At 43.5% G+C, this 8,338-nt stretch overlaps 1 protein-coding gene across 2 annotated transcripts in view; it reads right to left on the bottom strand.

Annotated features, from left to right (window-relative positions):
• MTUS1 (microtubule associated scaffold protein 1) overlaps positions 1–8,130 on the bottom strand; it is a 160,777-nt gene extending 152,647 nt beyond the window's left edge. Inside the window, exon 1 of one of the 2 annotated variants that reach the window (XM_060001158.1) lies at positions 8,014–8,130. The gene's annotated coding sequence lies outside the window, so the exon portion shown is untranslated. Of the gene's footprint in view, positions 1–7,559; positions 7,767–8,013 lie in introns of those variants that run through there. The other variant, XM_060001159.1, reaches the window with a different exon arrangement.
• Between the last annotated feature and the right edge of the window lie 208 nt (positions 8,131–8,338).

The raw sequence follows: 8,338 nt of genomic DNA on the forward strand, positions 1-8,338 counted from the left end.
CACAATTTCAAACGAAATGACAATACCTGGAAGAAATTTCCTCGCGACCACTCTGCCCGTTCCAGCTAGCTTGAGGAACTTATGGCCCACTCTTCATCTTCCTTCACTGCTCAAGAAGAATCTATTCAACCCTACTAAAGAGGTAAACGTTTCCTTAAAAGAAACTTTAACTGCCTTTAAAACTATCTGTAGTTTTACAACTTCAAAATGAAATAAAAGTTTTAGGTTAGGCTACAGGTAGGATATGTGGTTTTTCTTTTACTCATGTAAGTAATGTGTACACAAAAACATTTATTAATTTAGATCTGGGCCTACTCGCAAGACCTAAATACAGTTTATCTTTAGGTAAATACATTTTTACTTCTCTTCAGTATGGGACTTAAACACAAGGCTAAGGAAAACCTACTAGCTTTAATGAACAAACAAAGCTGTTTGGGAATCAGACTTGTATGCAAATATGTACTTCTAAAATGCTCGAAAGCTATTTACCTAAGTAAAATATCACTAGGTTCAACCTTGTTTACACTCTAAATTTGTGGAGCAAACCATTTCTTCCTTGATTGTGTAAAAGTTAGACATCAGGGCAATCACAAATTGCAAAGTTACTTATGGTATATGAAAATGAAGTTTTATCTATCTACACAGTAAAGATTAGTCCCCAAATCTGTCATCCCCAAAATGGAAACATCTTTTTCATCTGGAGCCAAGTGAACAAGAAAAAGTCATGCATTAATATCATGAATAACCATCCACACAGAAGAGTAATAACTGCTGATTTCAAAGAATACTGAAGTCATTTTAAAAAGGAAACTACCAGGGACTTCCCTAGCAGTCCAGTGGTTAGGTCTCCCGCTTCCACTGCAGGGGGCACGGATTTGATCCCTGGTCGAGGAACTAAGATCTCGAATGCTGCCTGATGCGGCCAAAAAAAAAAAAAAAAAAAAAGGAAACTACCATTAGGGCAATCTTTTATAAAACTTGTTGTTTAGAAGTAAATTGTTAGAAGTTGGCAAACTCAGTTCCTAGCTACATTGGACTGTCCCAAGCCAAGTGTGGAGAATCCTGATCAAAGCATGCTTTTCTGTACCACATTTCAGGCTGGCTAATGTCATACCAAACCATTTAATCCTTCTTTTCCTGCAGGTCAGGATCACTCATTCTTGGTCACTCTTTATCTCCTGCGGCGGCCACAAGCCACTGCTGCCAGCTAAGTGCTGATGGTCACTTCCTCCTAGGTTCACCTACCTCCAGAGAGTCTGGGCCCATTTCTAAGTACCTCCAAACACACACCACATACCAACCTCATCCTCACAGCTCATATATGGGCCTATGGCTTATCGTTAGGCTCAAAAAGATGGGGAGGGAAAGGCAGGAACTCGGGCTCCTACGGAGAGAGCACTCTTAGTGAGGTCTTTAGACATCCTCAGGGTATATTTAAGCTTCCATGTATGGAAAGATAACCCAAGTTTGAGAAATCTGGAACGCTTTTTTTTTCCCCCTTCAAATCAATAGTTTATGAGTAGTGTTAAAAATTAATTTGTAAAACATTTTAAATTACATATACATCTTATCAGACATCAAGAAAAGACTCATACTGGTTCCTTAAAAAACTAAAAATAGAATTACCATATGACCCAGCAATCCCACTGCTGGGCATATACCCAGAGAAAACCATCATTCAAAAAGACACATGCAGGGCTTCCCTGGTGGCGCAGGGGTTGAGAGTTCGCCTGCCGATGCAGGGGACACGGGTTCGTGCCCCGGTCCAGGAAGATCCCACATGCTGCGGAGCGGCTGGGCCCGTGAGCCATGGCCTGCGCATTCGGAGCCTGTGCTCCGCAGCGGGAGAGGTCCCAGCAGTGAGAGGCCCGCGTACCGCAAAAAAAAAAAAAAAAAAAAAAAAAAGACACATGCACCTCAATGTTCATTGCAGCACTATTTACAATAGCCAGGTCATGGAAGCAACCTAAATGCCCATCAACACATGAATGGATAAAGAAGATGTGGCACATATATACAATGGAATACTACTCAACCATAAAAAGGAACGAAATTGGGTCATTTGTAGAGACATGGATGGATCTAGAGACTATCATACAGAATGAAGTAAGTCAGAAAGAGAAAAACAAATAACGTATATTAACACATACATGTGGAACCTAGAAAAACGGTACAGATGAACCAGTTTGCAGGGCAGAAATAGAGACACAGATGTAGAGAACAAATGTATGGACACCAAGAGGGGAAAGTTGGGGGGTGGGATGAATTGAGAGATTGGGATTGACATGTATACAGTAATATGTATAAAATGGGTAACTAATAAGAACCTGCTGTATAAAAAAATAAATAAAATAAAACTTAAAAAAAAAAGAACTACCATACGGGGCTTCCCTGGTGGCGCAGTGGTTAAGAACCTGCCTGCCAACACAGGGGACACGGGTTCGAGCCCTGGTCCGGGAGGATTCCACATGCTGCGAAGCAACTAAGCCCGTGAGCCACAACTACTGAGCCTGCGCTCTAGAGCCTGCAAGCCACAACTACTGAGGCCCATGCGCCTGGAGCCCGTGCTCTGCGACAAGAGAAGCCACCACAACAAGAAGCCTGCGCACTGAGAACAAGAGCGGCCCCCGCTCGCCACAACTAGAGAAAGCCTGTTCACAGCAACAAAGACCCAACACAGCCAAAAATAAATAAATAAAACAAACAAATTTATTAAAAAAAAAAGAACCACCGTACGACCCAGCAATCCCACTACTGGGCATATACCCTGAGAAAACCATCATTCAAAAAGAGTCATGTACCACAATGCTCATTGCAGCTCTATTTACAATAGCCAGGACATGGAAGCAACCTAAGTGTCCATCAACAGATGAATGGATAAAGAAGATGTGGCACATATATACAATGTAATATTACTCAGCCATAAAAAGAAATTAAATTGAGTTATTTGTAGTGAGGTGGATGGACCTAGAGTCTGTCATACAGAGTGAAGTAAGTCAGAAAGAGAAAAGCAAATACCGTATGCTAACACAAATATATGGAATCTAAAAAAAAAAAAAGGTTCTGAAAACCCTAGGGGCAGGACAGGAATAAAGACGCAGACTTAGAGAATGGACTTGAGGACACGGGGAGGGGGAAGGGTAAGCTGGGACGAAGAGAGTGGCATGGACATATATACACTACCAAATGTAAAATAGCTAGTGGGAAGCAGCAGCTCGGTGCTTTGTGACCACTTAGAGGGGTGGGATAGGGAGGGTGGGAGGGAGACGCAAGAGGGAGGAAATATGGGGATGTTTGTATACATATAGCTGATTCACTTTGTTATACAGCAGAAACTAACACACCATTGTAAAGCAATTATACTGCAATAAAGATGTTCAAAAAAAATAGAGATGAGGATGGGTAAGGAAAAGAAAACGAAAGGTGTAGGAGTAACTCTGGTTACTTAGTTATCCTGTGTATAAATAGATAGTGAGTCTTTTGGTATCACTGGTTTGTTTTCTTCTTTTTCTTCTTTTTCTTGAATGTCTATGTTGTGGTTGTTCAAAGGGGGGGGCATGTGAAATAAATAGTCATAATTCACAGGAAAAAAAAGACTCATATCAACAATTCAGTATGGGGCTTCCCTGCTGGAGCAGTGGTTACTGCTAGAAAAATGGTACAGATGAACTGGTTTGCAGGGCAGAAGTTGAGCCACAGATGTAGAGAACAAACGTATGCACACTAAGGGGGGAAAACCGTGGTGGGGTGGGGATGGTGGTGTACTGAATTGGGCAATTGGGATTGATATGTATACACTGATGTGTATAAAACTGATGACTAATAAGAACCTGCAATATAAAAAAACAAACAAAAAAACAACTAATACAAAACTTTCTTTGGGTTATTTGTATGGAAATATGTTAATATAAATGCTTCAGACATAACATGAAATTTCTAAAAATCATATATTCTGGTATAATGTTATAAGTCATAATTCTAGTTATTACTTTAAAATGTATATCTCAGAAATAACTAAATTTCCTTGTCAATTGCATTATTATGAACTTTCATCAAAACTTTAACCCTGGTCATTTTTAAGTCTTTTGTCATTTACAGACAGTTCTGGGTGTACTCTGATGCTTTTGCAAAAATGTTCCTATAAAAGGGTTTCAGCTTCAAGGAATTCATGGAAAAGACTCTGACAAGTACAGGTTTCTGATAACTGACTATACTGCTGAATGAATAAACATTTTCAGAACTCTAATGGAAAACTGATGAATTCATAAAAGTGCTAACAAAATATCAAGATGAAAAAAAAAATTACATGGGACTGAGTGAACTGATGAGGATGACTATAATTTTTGTGACTTTCTGTTTGAATAAAAAAAAAAATCCCACAAGGACTCAGAGGCAAAAAATATACAAATCAATTATCACTGCAAAGTAAAGGAGCTGTTACAGTGGAGGATTACTGGACTGAATGTCAATATTATGACATAGTATGAGTGTGTTTCGTGCTTGGTAATTGCAATCATTGTTGCTTTTATTGTGGTCATCCATTTGCAATGCTTGGTGTCAGTTTATTTATCTCTTGTAAAAATAAAATACAGTGTGTGTGTGTGTGGAAAAAAAGAAAAAAAAGAATCCGCCTGCCAATGCAGGGGACACGGGTTTGAGCCCTCGTCCGGGAAGATCCCACATGCTGCAGAGCAACTAAGCCTGTGTGCCACAACTACTGAGCCTGCGCTCTAGAGCCTGTGAGCCACAACTACTGAGCCCGCATGCTGCAACTACTGAAGCTGGCGCGCCTAGAACCCATGCTGCCCCAAGAAAAGCCCCCACAATGAGAAGCCCACACACATCAACCAAGAGCAGCCCTGGCTAGCCGCAACTAGAGAAAGCCCGCACACAGCAACGAAGACCCAACACAGCCAAAAAATAAAATAAAAATTTTAAGAAGTGTTAACATTTTTAAAAAAACAATTCAGTATGAAACCACAATAATGAATAGAAAAAGAAGAATTGTGACAATACTATAAATGAACTACTGAAGATAAATGCATTGTGAGTCCGGTTTACATAATCACAGAACAGATCTGAAGGCTCATTCCCTGGGATTTAAAACTTTCTTCTCAGATTTCAAAGAATGTTGTTCCTAATGTTACATACCATGCACAACTATCTCTCATCAACAGAGCAATCTGTTTTGCAACAGTCTCTACTCCAAGACATGGAGAGTGTCCTAATGGATTTGAAAAAAATCCAATTCAGAATTCTGGAGAATTCTTGTAAAAGTTATCTTGTGCCACTGTCATACATCATTCTTGGGCTATGATTCAGAAGAGTTAAAATTTTTGTTTTCGAGAAAGTCAACAGATTTGGCTACATTAAAGTACAGAACTTCTGTAAGTCAAAACTACTATAAACATGTGCTAAGTGTTTGTCTTTATAAGACAAAGACAAAATTGGAGGGGGGCGAATATCTGCACGACGAAAGGCAAAAGTTTACTATCAAAGGCTCTTATGAATTACTAGACAAATACTAGTATCTCCAGGAGAAAAATTGGGCACTATATTCAATTAAAAGGGAATAAAAATGGAAAATAACTAGAGATTTTTTTATATTCAACATCATTTGGAATCAAAACAATGAAATTTAAATATTGAGATAGCACTGTTCACCTATAAGGCTGGCAATAATTATTTTTCCTTTGCAGGATGAGTCTCCATATTAACAAAACTACAGTAACACAAGTACTCTCATAGAATGGGAACTGGTGGGAACAAACTTTGGTAAAACATTTTTTTTTGGAAGCAGTGGTCACTCTGTATCAATAGACCTTTGAGCCATCAACTGTATTCCACAGGACTCCATCCTAAGGAAATACAGGAGATATATAAAGTTTTATAAAGGATATTTGTTACATCAGTATATATTTAATAATAGTAATTGGAAATAAATGAAAAGTTCAGCTATAAGGAAATGGTTAAATTGTTACATCTATACAGTGTAGTATTATGTAGCCACTAATATTATGTAGAACTATAATGACATGGGAAGTTTCTCATTATATGTTAAGCAGAAAAGAAAACATCATGCAACACTATTAACTACAGTTACAGTTTTATATAAACTATATACTGTAATAAGTAAATCTGCTATAGGTTAGCAAGTATAAAGAAAATACTGTGGGACTTCCCTGGTGGTGTAGTGGTTAAGAATCCACCTGCCAATGTAGGGGACACGGGTTCGAGCCCTGGTCCAGGATGATCCCACAGGCCGCGGAGCAACTAAGCCTGTGCGCCACAACTACTGAGCCTGTGCTCTAGAGCCTAACTTTCCTTAGGGAATTTTGTACTTGAGGGGAGAAAAAAAAATCAATAAAAGCACTTTATACATCGTAAAGCATTATACAAACAGGACATCATTGGTTCAATTTAAATTGCCCATCATTTCCTTCCCTAATTATCCCTGAAAAATAGGTTTGCCTACAGAACTGCATTCCAACTATGCAATTCCTTTCAGGGTTAACCACACACTGTTTTCTAAGTGTATCTAAACTCCCTAAGGAGGTCATAGGTTCCCAGGAAGGAGCTACTCTCATTTTTTAAAATTCCCCTGCCTCCTAGATGGTCTGCCTCTTTCCCTCCAGGCTCACCCTCCAGCGCAAGGGCTCAAGGTTTAATGTGAAGATGATTGAATTCCTATCACCTGGCAAAACACAATTGCTTTCATCTCCCGTTTCGCCTAAGACTTTATTCAAACAAAGAAAACAAAACACACTGGATTTCTTAGTACACTGACTACTTGAAACAAATAGTAGTTAATGGGGCATGTGAAACTTTTGCAGGCTAAATGAAGAATTAATCTCTCCATTCTTACTCCAAAATAAATTAGTCCAAGTCAGAATCAATAAATAACTTAGTAGAAAAGAGTTTATGTCTGACAAAAAAAAAAAAAAAAGGACAGAGATTTATTTAAGGTAGGTAAACACCTAATTCCACTAATTACTGTAGTCAATCAGGTGACCTTAGTTAAGAGTGCATTTTTCTAAAGAGCTACAAAAGCACATGTGAACCGCAGGAAGTAATAAGACACAGGCGAGAGGACCTTGGGAATTGCAGCAACCTCATTAATGCCATCTTTTCAGCCCTGATTGCTTATGCTGAGAATGGGCCCAAGCGAACCGCCCAGCAGGAAGACTGAGTGCCAGGCCCAGGGGGGTCCGGACGGGCCCAGGCGGGTCAAGTGTCTGGTGGGCGGCTTCCGGCTGCGGGCTTGTCAGTCTGCGTAACTAACTCTAAAGTAAACGCCTTCGGTCACTTTCAAGGTGACAGCTACGTAATCCGCATCCGTCCCTTCCGCACGAGCTGCGCTGCTCCCCACCCCCCCCCCATGAGACCAGCCTCCCCATCTTTCCCCCAACTTTGGCACCCAAGGTCCCAGAATACCCGCCCCCTCCCTCGGAGCCAGTCCGGCACCCTGTGACGGTCGCGTTCAGGGCGTCCGCTCTCCACACTCTCCCGAGATTCCCCACTGCGCACCGGCTGGGCAATCGACGCAACTCCGCACTTACCCGCAGCGCCTCGAGCCAACCTCGAGCCAACCCCGAGCCCCCGGGGAGCCGGGAGACCAGCACTCCGAGCCCGGGCGCCCTTTGGACCCTCGGCGGAGTCGCGCCAGGCCCACCCGGGAGGCCTGGGTGCCACCAGTGCCCAGCGGGCAGCGCCTGCACCTGGGGACCCACGACTTGTCGCCAACTCCCGCCCCCACCAGCCGCTGCAACTGCCAGGCGGGAACCCGGAGTCCGGGGCGCCCCAGCCTCCCCGCCTCTCCGGCCGCCGGGGGTGGAGCCAGGGCTGGGAGCTCGGGAAACTTGTAAATGGCAAAACTCGGCCCCCTCTGCCCCCCTCGCCCGCCGCCGCCCCTTCCAGGCGGCCCCGGCCTGCGCCTCGCAGCTGGAGACAAAGGCCAGGCGGCAGCCAAGGGCGCTGCGCCCCAAGAAACTTGAAAGACGCGTGGGGCTGTACCTCGAGACACCGGCCCTGGAGGCTCCCGCCGCGCTCCGCTCCGCTCGGCTGGGCTCCGCTCCGCAGGTAGGCGGGCCTGGCCCGCCCGCCAGCTCCCTCCCTCCTCTCGCGCTCCCGGGTCCCAATCCCGGAGCCGCGCGCGCTCCCGGGCTAAGTGCCGACCCGCCCCACGCCTGCGGCGTCTGTTCCTGGACGCGATGCACCTGTTGCCACTCGCGACGCGGCGCCCCGGGCTGCTGCCTGCGCACCTGGTAGAAGCGCAGGTCGGAGACCACAGAGGCCCGAGACCTCACAGGTCCGAAACCACGCAGGTCCCCGCGGGCGA

The sequence above is a fragment of the Delphinus delphis genome, chromosome 21 (assembly GCF_949987515.2).
Source record: "Delphinus delphis chromosome 21, mDelDel1.2, whole genome shotgun sequence".
Taxonomy (NCBI): Eukaryota; Metazoa; Chordata; class Mammalia; order Artiodactyla; family Delphinidae; genus Delphinus; species Delphinus delphis.